The sequence below is a fragment of the Camelina sativa genome, chromosome 10, assembly GCF_030686135.1.
Source record: "Camelina sativa cultivar CO46 ecotype springtype chromosome 10, ASM3068613v1".
Lineage (NCBI taxonomy): Eukaryota > Viridiplantae > Streptophyta > Magnoliopsida > Brassicales > Brassicaceae > Camelina > Camelina sativa.
In genome coordinates this window covers 21,091,968-21,115,056 of record NC_141889.1, presented here as the reverse complement: position 1 = coordinate 21,115,056, position 23,089 = coordinate 21,091,968, and the positions used below count along the sequence as shown (strand labels likewise).

General features: G+C 40.7%; 1 non-coding gene across 1 annotated transcript; it reads left to right on the top strand.

Annotated features, from left to right (window-relative positions):
- Positions 1–16,516: 16,516 nt before the first annotated feature.
- On the top strand, positions 16,517–16,623 carry LOC147936317 (small nucleolar RNA R71). Its single transcript, XR_015569768.1, has one exon. It is a non-coding gene; the product is annotated as a small nucleolar RNA R71 (small nucleolar RNA).
- The last annotated feature ends 6,466 nt before the right edge of the window (positions 16,624–23,089 follow it).

Genomic DNA, 23,089 nt, shown 5'->3' with positions numbered 1-23,089 from the left:
CAGAAAACATTGAACCAAGCATCATTAGATAGATAAAAATGGGATGAACAACTTTGTAGAAGTAATCAAATGCAAAAACTGAATAAATTCAAAGATATCGGATTACAAAGTTTTAAAACGTTCTAGGTGGCTAGGTAAACCTTAAGGAAAATAACAAAAACGAGATAAAAGATGTCATGGGCAAAAAATTCACAAAATACATATATAGGAAAACATGGAAATCCCTAAAACTTAAAACGACAAGGTAAAAAGTTGGTTTGGGATTCTCCTGCAGTGTGTGAGACGGAGCATCATTCTTCTTAACATGTGCGATCGAGTCGGTGTGCGTCCAATGGCTCGATCGAGATGGCTCGAGTAAGGTCGAGTGATGCGCGGGGAGGCTGGCTCGAGCAAGGTCGGGTGATGGCTCGAACGAGGTTGGGTGATGGCTCGAGCGAGATCGGGTGATGGGTCGAAGGTCGGCTCGAACGGATGCATATGCATCCACTAAAACGATGATGACTCTTGAACCACGCCTCTGATTGGCTTGAAATAAATGGCGTTGGAAATATGACTCAATACCCTACAACTTTGATGAAGATGTCGAAAGCTGAATCCCAAAGTAAAATATTCACTCGGCTCGATCAAAGATGTGGAAGGTTGGGTCGTTGGGTAGTGTAGGTTGAGTCGCATGATGTCTATTTTGAGCATGCTTGGTCGACTCGCATGTCTCAGTCTCCATTTGGTTCTAACAATCTGGACATCTCTTAAACACCTGAAATACTCCAAAATGCACAATGTATGCAAAGATGATGCAAGAACTACCTAAACATGCAAAGTGTATAAAAGAGACTAGAAAATGATGCAAAAAAATGAGTTATCCTAGCTAAATGCATGATACATATATGCTAAGGAGAGATAAAATATAGATATATCAACTCCCCCAAACTTATTATTTGCTAGCCCTCAAGCAAACAATCAAGAACAAAGTATGGAAGAGGTGTGAAGATGAGGTCTCAGAGCCTAAAACATGTTGAATAAAATAATTAGAATCAAGGTCCTTGTTTTTAGTTCTATGATACATGGTGAAGGAACTTTTTTTCTTTAATTTACACATGCAATCCTTTCAATCACTCCCTTTAACATTCATTAAAAGAGAACCGTGAATCAAGCTATGCAATAACGTTGAACTCATTTGGCTCGGGTGAAAGGTTAGAGACAAAGATGGTCTCCTTCTCAAGTGGTTTTATCAATACAGAATAAGGTTCTCTCATGAAAAGGAGTTGAGCTTAAGAGAAGGCTAAAGGTTGAAACCAACTAATACATACAAGAGCAGCGCCCTGTCTACCCAAAGGTCCCAAGGACACTTAGCTCTAACATTGTAACCCTGGAGTCGGTCCTATCTCTACTCTTCATCAATATCTCTTCTCAAACCTATTCTCTTATTCTTTGCACTTAGTCTTAGGAGAGGTCACTTATTATCATTCTAGTGGATTGAGAAATTTTTTTTATCACTATGGTTCTCTTTCTTTTCTTTTCTAAATTCTAGACATCTTATGTGTTTTACTTTCTCTTCCTTGTCTAATCTTTTTATTTTATGCCCAAAACCAATATTACTTTGCTCAACCGAAATCCTATACTAGACTTGTAAACCTTGAAAACACATTCCCCTCCTAATGACTCTTTACCCTTTTGTTTTCTCTTTTACTCTTCACTTTTCTGCTCAAATCCCATCCCAATACCCAAAATCGAGTTCTCACCTAGTCCTACTAGTCCGAATAATGAGAACTAGAACTACACAGGATCCTACTCTTGTCGGTTAGAACCTAACACTTTCTAGCAAGCTCAACTCGGAACAGGCCTGACACTCAAGAATATAATTGGCTTGAAAGAATGGTTGGTTAAGAGTGCAGGAAACTGTTCCAAAGATGGTAATCAGCTACTTGGATTAACAAGGGTGGTAAAAAGGAGAAAGATAATCCAAGTATGTATATGGCATCCATGAGTTTAACTTCTAGGCATAACGAGATAATTGCAATTCAGGATTAGGTTCAGGTAGATAGGGAATGATCTCAATTCAAAAAACATGCTTCAATCTTACATTTTCAAGCTCAATCAACATGCATCAAAGAACTAATAACAAGGGTCTCGATCCTATCCTATTGAATTCAGCATGCTAATAAGGTTACAATCATCATCAACCCCTTTGCGAAATGCAATAACCCTATATGAATAACACTAAATTCAATCCTAATATGCAAATGCAAACTACAAGAACACTCTCTTATTGTGGGAATTTTCGATTTTTTCAAATTTTTATGTTTTTCTATGCAAATAAATGAATGCAGACTCAAACATGATATGATGCAAAAAATTGAAATAAGAATAAAAAAACAACATCAGATACATCATCTCAAAGCCTCCCCCAAACTTAAATTACACAGTCTCTTGTGTAAGAAAAATTTGCAGAAGGATTTGAGAATCACAACAGAAACAATGCATGAATGAAATGGTATATACAAAGGAAAGGCAGGAGTGACTTCGGCTGGTTGGTCGACTTGCTGTTCAACCGCCTGCATGTTCTGATAAGTGTTTGGATGCTCGTCGCACTGCATGTCGTCGACTCTAGACTCACCATGGTCCGAGACTAACACTACCACCTCTGTAGGCTGATAGTCACCCTAATGCTCGGTTTTCTGCTCAACCTCCTGCATACCTTGATAATCACCATGAGCTTCATCCCGCTATTCAACCTTTTGCCCACCTTGAGCTGCAGAACAATGTGCGGATCGACGACTTGAGGAGGCTCTGGAACCACATGAACGTTGAATCCTTCTCTCCCTAGACTCATGAGATGAGTGTCGTGAAGGAGCGGGCGTACGCTGACTCTCCCGTCATGCATATGAAGATTGACGTGCTGGAAAAGGAATCAGAGAGGGTGTTCTCTGACGAGTTGGCTCGAGGCTCATGGAGGGGCGTCCCGACATTAGTCTGGTGTCTTCGGGGAAAGACCCTGGGCAGTACTCTTCTGTGTCCTCCTCCATCGGGTCTGCTCCTGCTGCCGCAACTTCCACATGCTGCTCCTCAACCTCAGAATCATATAGGGTGTCCGTGGGCGGGATGAACTCGATATGTTCACCCCCCAAGATCGTAGTCAACTGGACGCAAGGGAAGATTAATCTCAAGGGTCCGATCTCAGGATGCACAAACTTGTAAAGCAACCGTCTCTTCCTCAAACCCCACTCCAGAGTGCGTAACTGCCGCAAGTTTTTCACGTCGATCCAACGTGGTAGGTATGACTTGGATAGTAGCAAAACACCAGCAGGCTCAAGAAACCAAGTCACCACGCCGCCCATGCACATCACTCCTGGTGTGTGGTTACTGTTGAGTCTCGAGACCCAAGACCTGTACGACATTAGGTAGTTGAGAAGGTATAGCGAGACGGAAGTGTTGGACGTGTCACCTTGCAGCGCGGTGAAATCCATGGTAGTGAACGAGAGTCCCTTAAGCACTAGATCAATAATCTCAAGCTCGCCGTTCGTGATGTATTCCTTAATCTCTTTGGCGTAAAATGCATTGGCAACCGCCTTCTGGAAGTAATACAACACTGGGCTTCTCAGGTTCATCGCCTTTGTTTCCGATGAAGTGAATGTGGGCGTGCTTACGATCATTGCCCAGAGTGTGGATACCTCGTTCCTATCAAACTGCGGCTCAGTCCCCGTTCCGCTGGGAAATCCAAATATCTCTTCGACGGTCCAAAAGGTAAGAGTGTAGAACTGGATGTGAATGCTGAAGGTAATGTAGCCCAGACCTCCATCAGACATCGTGCCCAGCTCATCCGCATTTAAGTGCATCTCCAGAGTAGAGAGGAACTCGATTGTCTCCTTCCAATATCCATGCTTAGGGGTGTTTATGATTTCGTCCAGATGGCACCGCCTAAATAGATACTGAACATCCTTCGCAATCCCGAGTTGCTCCATCGTCTCAACATGGGGATATCTTGTTACATTGAACTCCAATTGCTGAAATAGCTCGTAGTACTCCTTGGGAGTCAATTTCGTCTCAGATTCTCTCCTTCTTACAGATTTCCTGCTGAAATAGCTTGTACTGGTCTCTTCCCGCGACTCTTGCTCCTAGTGAGCGGTTTAGCAGGTCTGATTGACCCTGTTGCTTGTCCGGAACCGTCTACAGCTTCTTCGACCATGTTCTTCATTTCTAAGAAACGCTTCGCCTTAGACTTAGGTGATGAGCGTTCTACAACCTTACAACCATATGCATCACTCATTTCATCGATAAGTTCAGTGCTCTTTCTACTTCTCTGAGACATGTTCAACTCAAAGCTAAGTGTTAATAGATTAGTGAACAAATAATAAGAGCAATAATCGAATGTGAAATTTGCAATGTTAAGAAACGTTTGTTACAAAGGGTGGTCGAGATGTCGGGACTGAACCGGATCGAGTGGAGAATGATGTCGGCTCGAGCGGGATGCTGGCTTGATTGAGTGGATTAGTGTGTGACGGTAAAGAAGACGGGATGAGAATGACGAGATAAGGTGAATGGACAACGGCTTGAGTGTGCTCAACAGAAACGGCTCGATGGTGTGGACGACTTTGTTGAGTGGTGCCTTGTGTTTCTCGAGCGGGTGAGTTGCAAGCAGTAATGGCGGATTGAGGGAGAGAGTGTGTTGACGGTGAAGTGCATAAGACGTGCGAGGTGTGGATCGAGTGGATGAATTTGGCTCGACACAGGTTGGCTCGAGTGTGATGGCAGTTAGGCGGGTGAGATGTGCAACGTGTGGATCGAGTGGATGACTTTGGCTCGACACAGGTTGGCTCGAGTGTGATGGCGGTGCATGAAGGGAGGCAAAATTGAGTGGTAAGCAGATTTCTGTGGAGTGAGAGGGCTCGAGCGTGCGAAGTCAGATTGATCGAGTGGGGGTGTGTTAAAATCGCAGAGGTCTGGTCTAGTTGGAAGGATGCGTCGAGGCTCGAGTCGCATGCTAGGACCTCCAGTTTAGTGGGACACGGATCGACTCGAGAGGGGCGGCTTGAAGGAACAAGAGGTGTCGGCGGTCAACAACACGTCGGTCGAGGCAGTGTCTATTGGTGCTGATTCAAGCTAGAGATTTCGGATCCGGTGAGTGAAACACATGCGGAGATTGCGAGACTATGACTTGGACAAGAAGGGTCACCATCAGTCGAGTCGTGCGCTCCCCCGGAACAAGTAAGGACTACGTGCAGGTCGAGTGGACAGCAGCTCGGGTCAATTCATACATGCGGGGTTGAGCGGGACTACGACGGCGGGTCAAACGGAGGCGACAGAGGCGGCTTGAGAGTGCTCAACAGAGGCGGCTCGAGAGTGATCAACGGAGGCGGCTCGAACAGAGGTTTTTTGAGTAATGCAGCTTCCTTCAGCGGATCAAGCGAGACGTCTTCTCTGGATCAAATGATGAGGCGGTGCGTGACGTTTGAGGGACGTGGTGGGTCGAGCGAACGCACCTAGACTCGAGCTGGTGGGATTGAGTGGATTTGTGTCTTGGTTCCGGTTGTGATGCGAGCGAAGGTTGAAGACGGCGGTGAGTGGAGTTGACGATAATACTCCGGTTGAGACTTCGTGAAGTCGAGTAGAGATGTGAGATGATGATGTTGAGTAGAGAGAGTGAGAGTTTTTTTTGGTTGGTGAGAGTAGAGAGTGAAGGACTGGTGAGGGTGAGGGTAGAGATGGATGTGAGTGAAAGAGAGAGTGTATAAAAGAGACTTGGTTTGATTTGTGGACAAGAAAAGTGAGGAGAGTATTTAATAAATAGGGGGTGAAGGATGAATGTCGAGTAGGGTTGGGGGAGAGAGAGAGAGTGGTGGTGGAGTGATGGGGGAAGATGGGAAAGAAAGTGAACATGTCTAGTAAGAGGGAACAAGAGATGAGGGAGGGTGAAATGAATGGCACGGGTTTGCGAAAAGGGGGGGGGAAGGTGATTTCGTGGGAGGTGGAAAAAGAAGTATGCAGTGGGGTCGCAAACAGTGAAGATTGCCTCTCTAAATTTTTTTTTCTGCTCCTGCATAACACCAACACACTCTGTATGACTCTCCCTTTCTTTTAATTTCTCTGTATCCTCAATTTCTTCTGTAAAACTCATCATGCTTGGCTTTGCTCTGAGCTCACTCTCTTGACTGCTACTTTTTTTCCTTTTCTTTTTCTTTGCCCAAACTTCCTTCTATAGGTTCCTGAACACCAGAAAACTAAAAACAAAAATCAAAAACACAAGGATTCTACAAAAATAATATTTACAATGATACCTTTGGGACTTCCTCCCAAGTGAGCTTGTTTAAAGTCTTTAGCTTGACTTTTCTGCTTTTTATGCTTTTTGAGGTTCATAGAGGAGCACAGAAGATCCCTCTGGTTGGACTTGATCAGATATATATTTCTGAACTCTCTAACCATTTACTGTGAATTCGCTACCATCCTTGTTCAGAAGAGTGATAGTTCCGATTGCCAGAACTTTCTTGACTTTAAAAGGTCCAGACCACCTTGACTTAAGCTTTGCAGGAAATAACTTAAGTCCTGAGTTGAAAAGCAAAACATGATCTCCAGCCTTGAGCTCATTGACAACAATCTTCTTATCATGAAAATTCTTTGTTCTTGCTTTGTAAATTTTTGAGCTCTCATAGGCATCAAGTCTGATTTCTTCAAACTCATGTAGAGCAAGAGTCCTCTTAGCCTGGGCTGTATCAATATCCAAGTTCAGCAACTTGATAGCCCAAAGCATCTTGTACTCAACCTTAACAGGGAGGTGACATGCCTTACCATTGACCAACTGAAATGGTATTTTTCCAATTGGCGTCTTGAATGCTGTTCTGTACGCCCTGAGAGTCTCGTCCAACTTGACAGACCAATCCTTTTCGAAACCCCAACAATTTTTTGACAAGATACCCTTGATCTGCTTGTTCGAAACTTAAACCTGTCCGCTGTTCTGAGGGTGATACGCAGTAGAAACCTTGTGCTTCACACCATACTTCTTCAGCATACTTTCAAACACCTTGTTGACGAAGTGAGTTCCACCAACACTGATTACTGCTCTAGGCATCCCATACCTTGGGAAATTATACTTTTGAACAACTTCAGAACAACCTTGTGATCGTTGGTAGGACTGGCAATGGCTTCAACCCACTTAGAACGTAATCAACTGCCACCAGAATATAGACATTTCCATTAGATGGAGGGTTGAAAGGTCTCATGAATTCTATACCCCAAACATCACATATCTCTACTTCTAGGATAGGATTCTGGGGCATCTCGTTTCTCCTTGTGATGTTGCCTATCCTTTGGCAAGCATCACACTTGGTGATGAAACTGTGAGCGTCTTTGAACAAGGTTGGCCACAAGAGACCTTCTTGAAGAACCTTCTGAGCTGTCTTGAATGTGGCGAAGTGACCTCCATAGGTGAAGTCGTGACAATGCTCAAGCACTCTCTGCACTTCCCCTTCTGCTATGCATCTTCTGAATAGACCGTCAGAACCTCTTTTGTACATATAGGGCTCATCCCAGAAGTAGTGGTTGACCTCTCTGAAAAACATTTTCCTCCTGTAGGGATCCATGTCTTCAGAAACTTCACCACAAACCTTGTAATTCACAAAATCCGCATACCATGGTGCAGTCTCAGAAATGATCACCATACATTGGAGACTGAGGTTCTCAACCTCTGTATCATGCATCTGCTCACAAACCTGGGCGACTAGAAGTTGTTCCTCAGGCATTGAGTCATCAATCAGAACAACATCTTCAATCCTCATTCTTGACAAGTGATCTGTAACTCCGTTTTCTATGCCCTTTATGTCAACTATCTCCATGTCGAACTCTTGAAGCAGCTGAATCCATCTCAACAGTCTTGGCTTAGTATCCTTATTCGAATAGATGTGTCTCAGAGCAGGATGGTTGGTATACACTATGACCTTCGAACCCACAAGGTAGCTCCTTAATTTTTTGAATGCAAACACAACTGCTAGAAGTTCCTTCTCTATGGTTGGATACCTTCCTTGAGTCTCGTCCAAGGTGCGACTTGTGTAGTAGATGACATGGAGCTTGTTGTCAATTCACTGTCCCAGATCTGCTCCAACAGCGAAGTCTGAAGCTTCACACATAATCTCAGATGGGTGATCCCAATTCGGAGCTTGTACTATGGATGCTGAAACCAAGGCCTCCTTGATCTTGCTGAAAGCTTCCAGACATGCTGCTTCCAGACATGCTGCATCAAATTCGAACTCAACTTCCCTGCACAGCAACCCTGTTAACGTCTTGCAATTTTTGAAAAGTCTTTGACGAATCTTCTGTAAAAACCCAGCATGTCCTAGAAAACTTATGATGCCCTTCACCGTCTTAGGCGGTTGAAGCTGAACCATGACCTCAATGTTCGCTTTCTCAACCTCAATTCCTTTCTCAGAAATCTTGTGTCCTATAACGATCCCTTCTTCAACCATGAAGTGGCACTTCTCCCTGTTCAGGACCAGGTTCGTCTCCTCACATCTTGATAATACCCTGCACAGATTTAACAAACAGGAGGAGAAATTAGAACCGTATACAGAGAAGTCGTCCATAATGATTTGTGTGGATTTTCACTCCAAATATTTTACCTGAAAAGACCACACGATGACTGAAAGTGCACAGTTAATCAGTGTAGTATTTTAGGATCTATCCCACAGAGAGTAATAGCTAACACAAATTGATTTAAAAGAGAATGAACTATGGCTAAGACTAAATAAGAGCTGGGGGGTTTGGTTTTCCTAATATGTATTGCAAATAAAGAAAGCGTAAATAAAAGCGGTTTAAAACTATAAGACTAAGGCATTGGGTGTTTTGGGAGTCATCCCAGGGTTTTCATGGTTCTAAGCAATATTAAGTGTAAGATATAACAAGTAAATACTAATTTCGGTCTAGGTTCTCAACTACGAAACACTAATAAACTAACAAGCTATTGTCATAGAATGAAAGTCTAAAGTTTTCATACTCCGTTACTCAACTTTCGCAGGTGATCAGCTCAAATTGTAATACCCTAATGGTACTAACAGCCTTGCATTTTTAATACTTTAGGGGTCGAATCCACAAAGACTCAAGATCAAACACAATAGATTATAGAGTTTTGTTATCACCTTAAAATAAATGGTTTATATCAACAAAAGCAATGCAAAATATGAAACTAAACTTGTTGTGAATTCAGGAAATCAAAAGGTTAGGCCTAGAGAATTACTCAAGCAATTAAAAACAGATCTAGAACTCTAAACAGTTTTGTAAAATAATTCAGTTCTCACTGCAAATATTATCTGTAACCAGAAAATCTAAATCTCTTTGTAAAATTCTAAGTTAAAAATCAGCTTTAAGAACAGGTTTAGAAAACTTCACAAAATTACTAAATCAAATCTCTTTGTAAAAAGTAATTTTGTTCATCAATGGTTTTAATCAGGAAAACAATTATAATTCTAGATGAAGATCATAAAAGATTAAGAACCCTTAAAATCACAGATCTAATATATCATAAAAACCCTGTGAAAAACCTTAAACCTAACAAGCAAATTACTCAGACATGTTAAATGAAGAAAAAATCATTATGAATAACATGCAATAGATATTGAAAAGTAAAAGAGGGAGTTTATCACCTTGAAAAGTAAAAAACACACTTATATCATGGTTAAAAACCGTAAAAACCATGATATATCAGCAGGCAATGACACATGTCAACCAGCTAGTAAAAAAAGTTTGATACATTCACCAAACTCCGCAACTCAACTTACGCAAGTTACGACGCGAGGTTTCGGTATAGCACTAGTTCAGGGAAGTAGGATAACGCGGTTAACGCTCACGTTCTCTAGATCAGCACTTGGTGATCAATCCAAGGACATGCATTAAGATAAATATTTCCCAAAAGAAATAAGAAGGAGTAGAAAGAGAGAGATGGTGGATCTTCAAGCTTCAATGGAACGGCAAGCAAGAGAGCTTCTCTGGTCGTGGCTAGGACTGCACGGCGGCGACGGTTTTTTGAGGCAATGAGAGCACACAGGCACAAAGGAAGCACACTTGAAACCCTAGGTATTTAAGAGTATTTATAGGGTTTTGTCTTGGATTAGGGTTTGTGACGGTAGAAACGTCTTTTCCTCTTGAGTGCAAGACAAGGGGCGGCGAAAGAGGCTTCTGGACTGTGGAAGAGGCTTGGACTAGGCAGCAGTGATGGTCGCTGGTCAGGCTTTCAATAAAATCCCATCGGCTGGATGCTTCTCTTAACGTCGGTTTATAACACGTCTCGGTAAATTAGGCATATCTTCCGGTTGGCTGGATGGATCGACTTGATTCAACTTTGAGGATAAAGATGACGCTTTCAGATTTCCATAGACACTAAACACGTCAATATGTGAGTTCTGAAAGGTTTTCAAGAGTGTCCCATACTGTAAAGCTCTGAATCTGTCCTGAAACGTATTTTCCTTGTCTTTTGGTCCTTTTTGCTAGAAAACCTGTAAAACCTTCTTGAAACCTAAAATACTTGATAATAGACCATTGATATCTAATGTCTCATCAAACTCTTCCTAAATGCATATGAAAACTATAGCTAATATGGGTAAAATAATGATGTTATCAACTCCCCCAGACTTAGACTTTGCTTGTCCTCAAGCAAATAATCAGAATAAATCATGGAAAAGAGGTTTTGAAAATGATGGGAATTCACTTATCTTTGGGGATATCGTCTTTGCAATTTTTGTCACCTTGACATTAGGAACTTACATTTGTAATCGTCCATGAGAATCATCAACGCTCCTTGATCCCACAATTCTTTGGAGTTTCCGGAATCTCCATTGTCATCTCTTTACATAAATTAAAGCAATAATAAAAAGTGAAATCTTACCAAGGAAAATCGATCAAAGGTTTTTCGACTCTCTTCAAGCCAAGACTTTCTTCGTATGATTCCTTTCCTCTTCCTTTTCTCACTTCCAAGAGATCTATTTTTCCTTAATTTTCTAGGGTACCATTTTATTTTATTTTATAGATCCCTTGCTCTTTTTTTTTTTAATATATACTGGACAGGCTTCCATGAAATCCAAAGTATGCACAGGTTTACGCGACATCCCTTGGCTCACTTCTTTGCTACCTATATCCTTATTCTTTTCTTATTTTTTTCCTTTTTCTTTTCTTTCTCTCTTTTTTTTTAGAGTTTCGAAGGGAATAGAGAGGGGAACATACTTTTGAAGAAGTGCAATGTCTTGTGTGGCTTGAATGTAGAGATCTAGTCCAATGTATACCAATTCTCAGGGCTTGATAATTAAGTCCGGTTTAGGTCCTATAAAAATTTAGAGACAACGTTAGATCATCTGTATATCCATCGAATAGGGACTTTGGAGATTGCTGCGTTGGCTCACAGTCTTTCCAAACTTTGGTTCTGTTGTCAAGCATAAGAAAGATTCATAAGAGTGTTAATCCAAATCAAATAAACTGTTAGAATAAGATCATAATCCCCTACTAGTTTTGACTCAATAAAAAAAATATGACTCGATAAAAATGTCAAAATTATTAATGTAAAAAGTGGAAAGAGGTCTCAAGTCAACAAAATAGAAAGTAGCATTGATATATGATGGAACATCCTTCCCCAGACTTAAATCACACCGTCCTCGGTGGGCTAAAAGAAAGATTTGTGGATTAAAAATCATAAGGAAAAGTGTAGGGTTTAAGAACAATGTCACCTTGATGGAATGATGTTGTGTCGACTCTAGACGTTTATATTCGCCCAAAAATTGTCTAGAGGTCGGCTGTGGAATGAAAATGTGGTGACTAACCATTTGTACTTCCATTGGTTGCTTGACATCGAGTATGAACTAGGCTAAGTTCATTCGAATTATGTTTGATATATCTCTAAATGCATCCTCCTTGAAACAAAAACCTAAAACCATCAATAATAATGATAAAATAAAAATAAGAAAAACATACCTAAGTGATAGAATGGTGATGGTTGGTGGTAGGATGGTGGTGGTTCGGAGTTGTCTCACGGTACACGGAAGAACGGCCGCGGACAACAGCATTTGGTATGGTGAGTGTGGGATGCGGTACACAGGACATGGTATGTGGTACGTCGTACATGGTACACGGTATATAATACATAGTACATGGTACACGGTACATGGTACATAATACATATTACATAGTCCATAGGACATGGTATGTGGTACGTGGGACACGCCATTTGCTAAGGTTGGTATGGCTGGTGGGGACTCTCGGCATCGATCACATGAGGGTTGTGATCAATCTGTTACCTTCAGCGTACGATGGTCACATTGAACATGTCCGGTCAGTAGGTGTTACTTGCCACTAGTCATAGTGTGCATTGCCAATCCATGGACCTTCTTCTTCTTCTTTTTGGCTTTTCTATTTTCTATTTTTTTTGTGTGTTTTTTTATGAAAACCTGAAACTAAAATGCAAAAATATTTAAAATAAAAGAAAATAAATCCTAAAAATAAAAACTTACTAAACATGGGTTGCCTCCCACGAAGCGCGCTTGTTTAACGTCGTTGGCTCGACGTTAGCGGCCAAGTTAGGCTTGAGAAGCGTTAGCTTCGGGAATCAATACTCCTTCAGCTCCTTTGATATCTTGATAGTCTGCTCCGGGTTCAATAACAAGTTGTCCTTTTGCAGAAGTTTCAAAAACATTTGTATGAAGAAGAACTTCTTTAGTATGCCTTACCATCATTTGGATATGTTCCTTGCTATCGCTACTTAGCTCAGGAGGAACTATGATATTGATCTCTAAATTTGAGGTGGCTTAGGCGGTTTAGGTTGCTTGGGTAGTAGGTTTTTGGTACTTGTGGATGCTCCTTGGTTGAATTGCTTCAGCTTGTTGGTGTTAGGATCCATCGGCTCATCATGTAATGAGTTGGCCGACCATGGATTCGGTCTGGAGATAGTCGGATATGAATTTTTCTTGTTGATGTTAGGAAAGGTTGTCCTCATTGACTTGTGATCGATGATAGCTCCAACAGTAGCTAGGAATGGTCTTCCGAAAATCATAGGTCTCTCGATCTTTTCTTCCATCTCTAAGATGTGAAAATCAGTAGGAACTATGAAATCTCCCACTACAAGTTGTAGGTCTCAAACTAAACCGTCGGGAACCTTTTATGATGAGTCTCCAAAGACTAAACTGAGGTTGGACGGCGATATGTTTCACAATCCTAGTGTATCGGCTACACTTCTTGACATAACATTAACATTAGAACCAGAATCACAAAGAGAGTTAGAGAATTCAATGCCTGTTATGGAGCATGAGCAAACAAAGCATCCTGGATCTTCAGCTTTAGGTAGTCTCCTTAAGGGATAGTGGCTTGCGGTTTCTTCATCAAATGGACATGTCATACGAATAACATCTTCATAAGAGTCAAAGAGTGGTACCATAGTTTGGCTTTACGGTAGGTGAGGGCTGGTACGGCTGAGATAACATTGCAATATCCTTTAGGATTCTCTTCGGGTTTTCCCGGAAGTACACCAACTTGGCGTGGAACGGCGTTAGCGGTCTGATCAACTTGAGTTTCAAGCTTCTTAACATGGATATAAATGCTTTAAAACTTCCCATTCAGTTAAGCATATATGTTATCCATCCTTGTGTTGATGTCTCTTGATTGCTTTTGAAAATCAATAAGGAGTTCTTGCATCTTTATATCGACGTTGGCATCAGCTTGAGAGGTAGGCGCTTGGGCTGTTCTAGATTGGAAAGGTGGCTTGTTGTTCTTGAATTCAGCTCGCGGCTGAAAGTTGTTGTTGTTTCCACCGAAGTTGTTGCTTTGAAAGCGGTTAGCTTGCTGAGGATAATTCTGATCTTGGGGATTCTCCACATTCGGGTTCCTATAAGAGAGGTTAGAAGTATTTCTAAAATTGTTGTTAAAGTTGTTGTTGTACCCTCGGTTTTGGTAGTATCCTTGAGCACCAATATAGTTGACATCTTCTTCTTGGTCATAAGAATCTCCTTGGAAAGGCTCCATGTTTCCATTGTTAATAGTCTCACAAGCGTTTACTCCACGTTGTTGGTTCCTTAGAAGTTGGTTCATCATGTTCTTAAGATCGGCAACCTCCTTAGCGTCGGAATTGCTAGAACGGATGTTTCTATCAAAATTGGTGCAAATTTTGCTACTATTTGCGGCAAGGTTGTTGATGGGAGCTCGTCCTTCTTGAACGGTCTTTGTAGTAAAATCTCCATTGCTGGTCGTGTCGAGTGAATGTTGATACTTAGGGTGTAATCCTCTATAGAAAGTACATAAGATGTTACCTTGAGCAAAACCATGATGGGGACAGTCATGTTCATAGTCCTTGAAATGGTCCTTGTTGAAAACTTTGCAGCTTGTTGCGAAGAGAGTTGACTTTGTGTAGAAGTGTCTTAGAAAGGCTGACTTGCATCCTTCCCAGCTAGTGATCGATCCAAGAGGTAGAGACTTTAACCATCTATGAGCCTTATCGGCTAGAGAGAAAGGAAAAAGCTTACACTTCAAGTAATCTTCGGGAATTCCATTGGTTCTTGTTGTAGAGCAGATTTCTTCAAAAAGATCAATGTGGTCCATCAGATGTTCAGTAGAAAGGCCATGGAACTGATTTTGCTTCACCAAACCAATAATTTGAGGTTTAATCTAGTAATCACGTCGCGGAGGGTGAGTGATTTGGATGGCAGCACGGTCTTGAGGATATTTATTAGGAGCATCATAGTCGGCGATGGTACGATTTGGAGCGGCACGTCTTAGAGGGTGCACATAAGCAGGTTGTCTTCTGCCAACTTGAGGTAGTGGTGGATTAGCGACAAGAGCAGGCTGGTGAGGAGGAGCATCGAGGTTGTCTCGCATGCCTAAAGGATTAGCATCACGAGGATCTTGTTGATGGTCTCAGACAACTACAGGGCCGAGTTGAGGATCATCGGCTTCAAGGTTAGGATTGCCACTTTGTGCGAGAATTGGTTCTCCTTGCTCGTTGAGGGCAGGAGGTATCAGCGGTTTGTCAAGGTTAAGGGGACCTTGGTCCTTGTAACATCTGCGAACCGAAATCCCGGTTTAGTGCAGACAAATTAAGTTAAACGCTGCGTTTTAGGTAAAGGAAAACCCTTAACTCGAGTTTTTGTCTCATTAGTCGTGTTTAGCCGCTTTTGAGAGAGAAAAAAAAGAGGGAAAAAGTTCCCTAAGTGTTCTTGAGTGTTCTTGGTGTTTTCTTGGAGTTGGAAGTTTTTTCTGTAGAGATTTGTAGCTAGGATCGTTGTAGGAGCTTCCTAGGAGCATTTTCTTCCTGTGTTAGGGTCGGATTTCTTTTGTGGCAAAGGTAACTGCATGACCATGGCTTATCTAAGCCAGAGATTCTCTGATCTCTGTGTTTTTGTGTTGTGTATCTTGTTAGAATATTTTTTAGGTTTGGGTGAGGCTTTCTTGTGGCTTGGGATCGAGTCTTGTGGTTGTAGAAACAAAGATCCAGGGAGAAGCTTCAGGGAAAACGATGCTCGACATGTGCATCGGCCGATGATGCAAGTGCGAGGACGGCGCATGAAACCTTAGGGTTTTCGTGCTATGTCAAGCATGTGTCGATCGATTCAATGGGAGTATCGGTTGATGCAAGTAACCCTTGCATCGGTCAATCATACCATGCATCGATCGACGCAATCCCAATTGGAGTCGTTCGATGCATGTTTGGTATCGGTCGATGAAGAGTCCTGGTTTGTTATTGTGGATTGTTGATTGTTGGTTGATGGTTATAGATGTCTCTATTGCTTGTGTGTATAGCCCAGTAGATGGGAGAATTGCCTTACTGAGTGTTTATAAAATACTCATGCATTGCAAATTGTGTTTGTGGTGAAGGTAAAGGCAATGTCTGATTGTGGAATCAAGGCAATGAAGAGGAGGATGTTCTAGGGACTTGATTGGATGTTGTCTGGGATTGCTAGGTTGCTAGAGTTGGATCATTAGAAACATTTCTAGGTTGCTGGTTCTATGTTTCCGGAATCCTGGCGGTGGTCCTGAGGGAGTTGGATAACCTTGTTGGAATTGTTGTTTAGGCACGAATCCTTGATTGTAAGGCGAAAAAGGTTTTTGTTGAGGAGGGTACAGTTGATCCTGTGGATTTGCAACGTTGGTGCTCCGGAAAGACAAATTGGGGTTTGTCTTACAAAGGTTGTAACCCTTGTTGTATCCACCTTGATTTTGGACGTAGCTGATTTCTTCAGACTGCTCACCCTCCCCATCCTAAACTTGAAAAGGGTCATCCTCAGATACGAAATGGACAGTCTACTGCTGACTTAGCAAGAGGCGGTCAAGTTTGTCATTGATATTCTTAAGGTTCCTCTTGTACTTCTCCTCAGACCCAGCGTCGCCTCTAACTATGCGGTCATAGTCTTCATTGTAGTTCTCATCAGACTGGGCAAGATTTTTAACCAGTTGCCATCCCTCATCAACGTCTTTGTTCAGGAAGTTACCGTTAGAAGCAGTGTCAAGCAGCATGCGGATTTTTGGAGGTACACCACGGTATAGAGTGCTCAGCAGTGACTCGTTGCTGAAACCATGGTGTGGACACTAGCTCTAGTAACCCTTGAAACGCTCCGAGGCTTCACAGAATGATTATGAGTTCTTCTAAGTAAAGCTGGAGATATCATTCTTGAGACATATTGTTCTGGAGTTGGAGAAGAACTTGGCTAGGAAGGTGTTCTTATAGTCGTCCCAAGTGGTGATGGATCCTTTGGGAATTTTTTTCTCCCATTGATGAGCTTTATCTCCCAGGGAAAATGGGAAGTGTCGCAACTTGTAACCATCCTCACGCACTCCATTAATCTTGGTGAGACTACACAGACGGTCGAACTTGTCCAGGTGATCGAGTGGATCTTCCATAGGCTAACCATGAAACTTGTTCCCTTGGATCATGGAGATCAGACCACTTTTAATTTCAAAGTTGTTATTCTGCATCGAAGGAGGGACGATTCCAGCACGCCGAGTATGAGAGTTCGGTGCATTCCCAGCACCAATGTGTCGCGGTCTCGGATTGGGTCCGTTAGGTTGTTCCATACTAACTTTTGCGGGATGATTAGTGAAAGTACGAGTTTTTTATGGTCTTTGCAACTGATTGATGTCGTCGATTGCAGGAAGGAGACTATGATGTCCTTTTGATCTGATGTGCATGCAAGGTTGCAATCAACAGGTTCCTGAAATGCAAAACAAACAAGCAGACAACCAAAACAAGTCAGTATTCAGAATGATAAGTGTAACAGAACTTAATCTTGCAAAACTTGAAATCTTAAATGTAGCAAAACGAATCCTAAATGGCAACGGTGCCAAATTGATACTAGGATTTTTGTATGTCTCCTAGCAGGTTCAATTAACCTTATGTAGTTGTAGTACTTAAGGTGTCAATCCAAATGGGATAATGCTATCACTCAAGATGCAATCAAACAATCACAAGTCAAGCCAATTCAAAGAGTGGTTTTATATCTAACAATCGTAGGATGATCGAAATGCAAAACAGAAATGAGCTACAAAACTAGAAACGAAAATGTATGACAAGAAGCGAACATGAATAAGTAAAAACCAAAATGATTCTAAGCATGAATTAAACAGCAAGAACCGAAACAGTCTCAGGAATGCAATAAAAATCATAAAGATAGAAGTCCTAAGGATGGGGGTAATTGATGTTGGTGGAGTCTGTCAGTCTAAAGAGTGTTTAACATGCCACAAGCAAACTTCCTTAGACAATGAACATCACGAATTAGCTAATCCAACCTCTTGGCAGAAGCTACTCAGACTCAAACACTTCCAAACCTAGATCTCGCTAGAAAAACATGGTTAAGCAGGCATTACGGACCAGTTCATTCACGTCAACAAACACCCTAGACAACAAATCTCTTAGGCTAGGAATGTAAGTCTCTGGTACTAGTTGGTCAGACATTTCATCAAACACCTTTTGGGTGTGGAAATGTCTCGAACCTAGTTCCAATTGATCAGAGAGAAACTAGTGTTTCTTACTCTAGTCCAAAAGGGAATCATACAAATATAACTTAAACACCCTACACACTAAGATCATCCACCTAATCTATCCCATCCTCAAGAACTATCATACTCCTCGGATCTAAAAATCATCATCAACGATATAAACTCAGAAAGCATTGAATCAAGCGTAATTAGATAGATAAAAATGGGATGAACAACTTTGTAGATGGAATCAAATGCAAAAACTGAAGAAACTCAAGGATATCAGATTACAAAGTCTCAAAACATTTTAGGTGGCAAGGTAAACCTTAAGGAAAAGAACAAAAACGAGATAAAAGATGTCCTGGGCAAAACTTAGCAAAATGTATATATCTTCAAACATGGAAAGCCCTAAAACTTAAAAAGACAAGGTAAAGAGTCGGTTTGGGAATCTCCTGAAGCGTGTGAGACAGAGCATCTTTCTTCATGACATCTGTGATCGAGTCGGTGTGCGTCAAGTGGCTCGAGTGAGGTCGAGTGATGCGCGGGGAGGCTGGCTCGAACGAGGTCGGGTGATGCTCGAACCACACCTCATATTGGCTTGAAATAAACGGCATTGGAAAGATGACTCAATTCCCTACAACTTTGATGAAGACGTCGAAAGCTGAATCCCAAAGTAAAATCTTCACTCGTCTCGATCAAAGATGTGGAAGGTTGGGTCGCTGGGTAGTGTAGGTTGAGTCGTATGACGACCATTCCGAGCATGCTTGGTCGAGTCGCATGTCTCAGCCTCCATTTGGTTCCAACAATCTGGACATCTCCTAAACACCTGAAATACTCCAATATGTACAATGTATGCAAAGATGATGCAAGTACTACCTAAACATGCAAAGTGTATAAAAGAGACTAAAAACTGATACAAAACAATGAGTTATCCTAGCTAAATCCATGACACATATATGCTAAGGAGAGACAAAAATATATACATATCAGTTATCATAACTTTAGTAAAGGTATATACATCTAGATTGTAGATGCATCCTCCCACTCAATCCACCATGTCACTCAACCTCCGAATCGAGCTGCAGGAAGACCGATCGAGTGGGAGGAGTAAAACTTGAGAGAGAGACGCTCCGCTCGATCCATATTGCTCATAAAGACCTATCAATCAAGACGATGAAGCATAGGAGAAGAATCTGTCATATTCATAACGATCCCCTCGACGATCGAGTTGAATGAAGATTTTCAGTTGGGATTCAGCTCATCACGTCTTCATCAAATTTGTAAGGAATTGAGGTATCTTTCCAATTCCTGTTATTTCAAGTCAATCAGAGACGTGGTTCAAGAGTTAGTACCGTTTTAGTAGACACATGTATAACCAGATTTCCGACTCGGCCATCACTCATGGGAGAGATTTAAGCGACCCGTCTCGCACGTTCCAAAAGATTTCTGAACCGCCTCTCTATCTTGTAATCTTATGTTTTAGAGTTTTCTATGTTTTGCTATAGATACTCTCTTAAGTGTTTACCCAAATGACATTGTTATTACCCTAGAATTTATGAGTACCCTAGAATTCAAGATTTCTCTTAATCTATTTAGCTTTTGCATTTGGTTTCTTCTACAAAGTTGTTTATCTCATTTTTGTCTATCTGATTATGTTTGATTTAATGTTTTCTGGTTTTGTGTTTTTGGTGATGATGATTTCTAGGGTTTGTGTTGTTGGTGATGATGATTTCTGGGTTTGAGCAGTGTTAGTGTTCTTGAGGATGAGATAGATTAGGTGGAGAATCATAGTATATCGGGTATTTAAGCTTAGATTCGTATGTTTCTCTTCTAGAATAGAGTTAGAAATGCTAGTTTCTCTCTAATCAATTGGAACTAGGTCTTAAAAAATTTTCACACCCAAAAGGTGTTTGCTGAAATGTCTAACCAACTAGTGCAAGAGACTTACATTCCTAGCCTGAGAGATTAGCTGTCTAAGGTAATGGGTTGACGTGAATGAACTTGTTTGTCATGCATGTTTGATCATGTTTCTCTAGAGAGAGTTAGGTTTGGAAGTGGTTGAGTCTGAGCACTACAAGAAAACAGGACATTTACGACTACGATTGGCGACTAAACTCGTAGTCACCAAATTTAGTGACTATATAACGACTGCTTAACCACTATTTTACAACTGATGACTATTAGTCGTAAATTAGTCGGTTTTTACCGACTGAAATGAGTAGTTGGTTCAATAGTCGTTAATTAGCGACAACTTTACGTCTGAAAGACAAGAAAGTAAATTTGTCAACTAATAGTAGCTAATTTGGCGACTACATAGGGACTACTGCGGCTAGTCATTAATTTGCCTACTAACATACGACTACAACTGTTAGTCGGCCATTTGCCGACTACTAACCGACTAATGAGGTGAGTCATAAACATGTCGGCCAAAAAGAAACATGTTTTATTCGTTTGTGGGGTTGGTAAGCTTTGTTTTTTTTGCGACTGTTAGTTTGAGTCACTTTACAGTCGTTTAATAGTCGGTAAGTAGTCGCCAAAAAACTCTATATATACCAGACCTTCGTTTCTTATTTCATTCACACCACAAGCAAGAGCATTAATAAGAAAGAAATCCAAAGTGAGAAAAAAAAATCGAGAGTGAGAAAAATAAAATCTAGAGTGAGAAAAAAAAATCAAGAGAGAAAAAAAAACGAGAGTGAGAGATCATTAATAATGGAGGGAAGTTCTAATTATAGTCATTTTCGGGAGTGGATGTATAAGAGGCTTGATAAAATGACGGGAAATTTCACGGAAGAGTTCAGCACCGAGGTAGAGGAGTTCATGGCTTTTGCAAATAGTCAGCGTTTAGCACAAAATAATGATGGTACGTATGTCGATCGCAAGGCCGAGAAGATCTTTACAACTTATGAGAAAAACTTACAAGCTAAGCTATCTGAGATCGAGTCAGATCCTTCACGAGTTCAGGAGCTCACAGCAGAAGATTATACCGCTATCTTTCTTCAGGTAAAGTTACATTTCTCACAATCTATATTTAAAGAGTCTTTAACTTTCATATTCTCTATTTACAGTTTCACCTTTTCTTTTCTCAGTCCACTGAGAAGGATTCACGAGGTAATATTTTTGGGCTCGGAAGCCTCAAGGATCATCTTCAGGATCTTCTCAATGGCAACATCTATCATCAACAAGGACAGTCGTCATCGTTTGTAGCATTGCAAGAGAAAATGAAGGAAGCTCATCATATCATTGAAGAACAAGTTGCCTATAATACAAAACGTGATGCTGAGATTGCTGGTCGTGAAGCAGAACATTCCAAAGTTGTGGCTGAGCAAAAGAATAAGATAGAGCACTTGGAAAAGTTCATGAGCAAACTTGATCTGGCCTTTGTTGAATTCCATGAGTCTGAATCAAGTGATGCATCCATCGACCCTCCTACATAAAGAGCATCTCCTCCTTAGATTAATTATTAGGCTACTTATCTCTCTCTATTTCTTACTCTAATGAACTTGACACTTTGGGATGATGTGTTGTTCCTTGTCACTTAAGAGAATCATAGTTTTAGGATTTATCATTCTGGTTCTCTCTTTTGGTTGTTATAAATATGGTTCTCTCTTTTTGTTATTGCTAATGTGGTGTACTAATTACAATTATGGTAAACTTTTGGTTATTAAAAATGCAAATTTTAGGGCTTTCTTTGATTATAAATTCAAATTATAAACAAAACAAAAATAAAAAAATTCTGGTTTTTAACCCCTATAGTCTTCAAATAGTCATTAAATCTGGCTTTACATAGTCGCAACACAGTCGTCAAATATTCGCAACACAATCGTCAAATAGTCGTCACGTAGTAGCCACGTAGTCGCTACATTTAACGACTACATCACAACAATTCTCAAACTAATCTCTTTCACATCGCATTAATCGTTAAAACTGTCATCAAATAGTCGTAAATGTTTACTGACTAATTTACGACTACATGTACACTACGAATGCTCACACTTTTATTAATCGTAACATGGTCACCAAACAGTCGTAAAATGTTACGACTATATTACGACTAATTTTACGACTACGTGTATTAGTCGTAAAGGAGTCGCTATTTACCGACTAATTTACGACTGAATTTCTAACCGACTAATGTTTTACGACAACAGTGATTAGTCGTAACGTAGTCGTAATTTTTGATTTAGCGACTACTAAGCGACAATAAGTGCAGTCATAAATTGCATGTTTTCTTGTAGTGGAGTAGCTTCTGTCAAGAGATTAGATTAGCTAAGTTGTGATGTTCATTGTCTAGGGATAGTTTGCTTGTGGCATGTTAAATACTCTGTAGACTAGGAAATTCCGTCTACATCAATTACTCTCTTCCTTATGATCTCTACCTTTCTGATTGTTATTAGATTCCTGAGACTGTTTTCTGTTCTTGTTGTTTAGTTCATATTTAGACTTGTTTCTTCTTTTACTTATTCATGTTCACGTCTTGTCATGCATGTTCTTTTCCAGTTCTCTAGTTTATTTTCGTTTTGCATTTTGATCATTCTAGGATTGTTAGACATATACACTCTCTTTTAATTGGCTTCACTTGTAATATCTTGATATTGTCTTGATTGCTAGTAAAGTTCCCAACTGGATTGACATTTTAAATATTACAACTGTATAAGGTTAATTGAACTCGGTAGGATAGACATAAAAATCTTAGTATCAAAGTAGAAGAAGGGATTTAAGGAGCAAATCAACTAAGTAGTATAGGAAGTGACTCGAGGAGCATCAATTCAGCTTAAATCACACTCGGATAAGTTTTAATGAATTTATAGTATTTTTGCAAGTTCAACCAGCCCCAACAACAACTTGACTCGTCAGAAAAACAACACACAAAAGAGAGTTAAGTCAGCAAAAGTAGTTTTCTTATTTTGTTATTTTACTTTTCAAAAACGATAGGTTTGTGTTTGTGCGTTTTTCTTGTTTCTTTGTTTGCGTTTTGTTTTTCTTTTTGGCTCTAGGGTAAACTAAAAGACTCCTTCAAAGTCCTTCTGCATCAGTTCTAGGATTTTTGACCTTTGATTATTAATAAAAAAAAATATATATTACTTCTTCCCTTCGAGTGTACTGGAGAGAATAAGTTTTGTTCTTTGTCTTGTTTGTGTGATTCACCAAGGTTAAGTTCTTGTGTAGT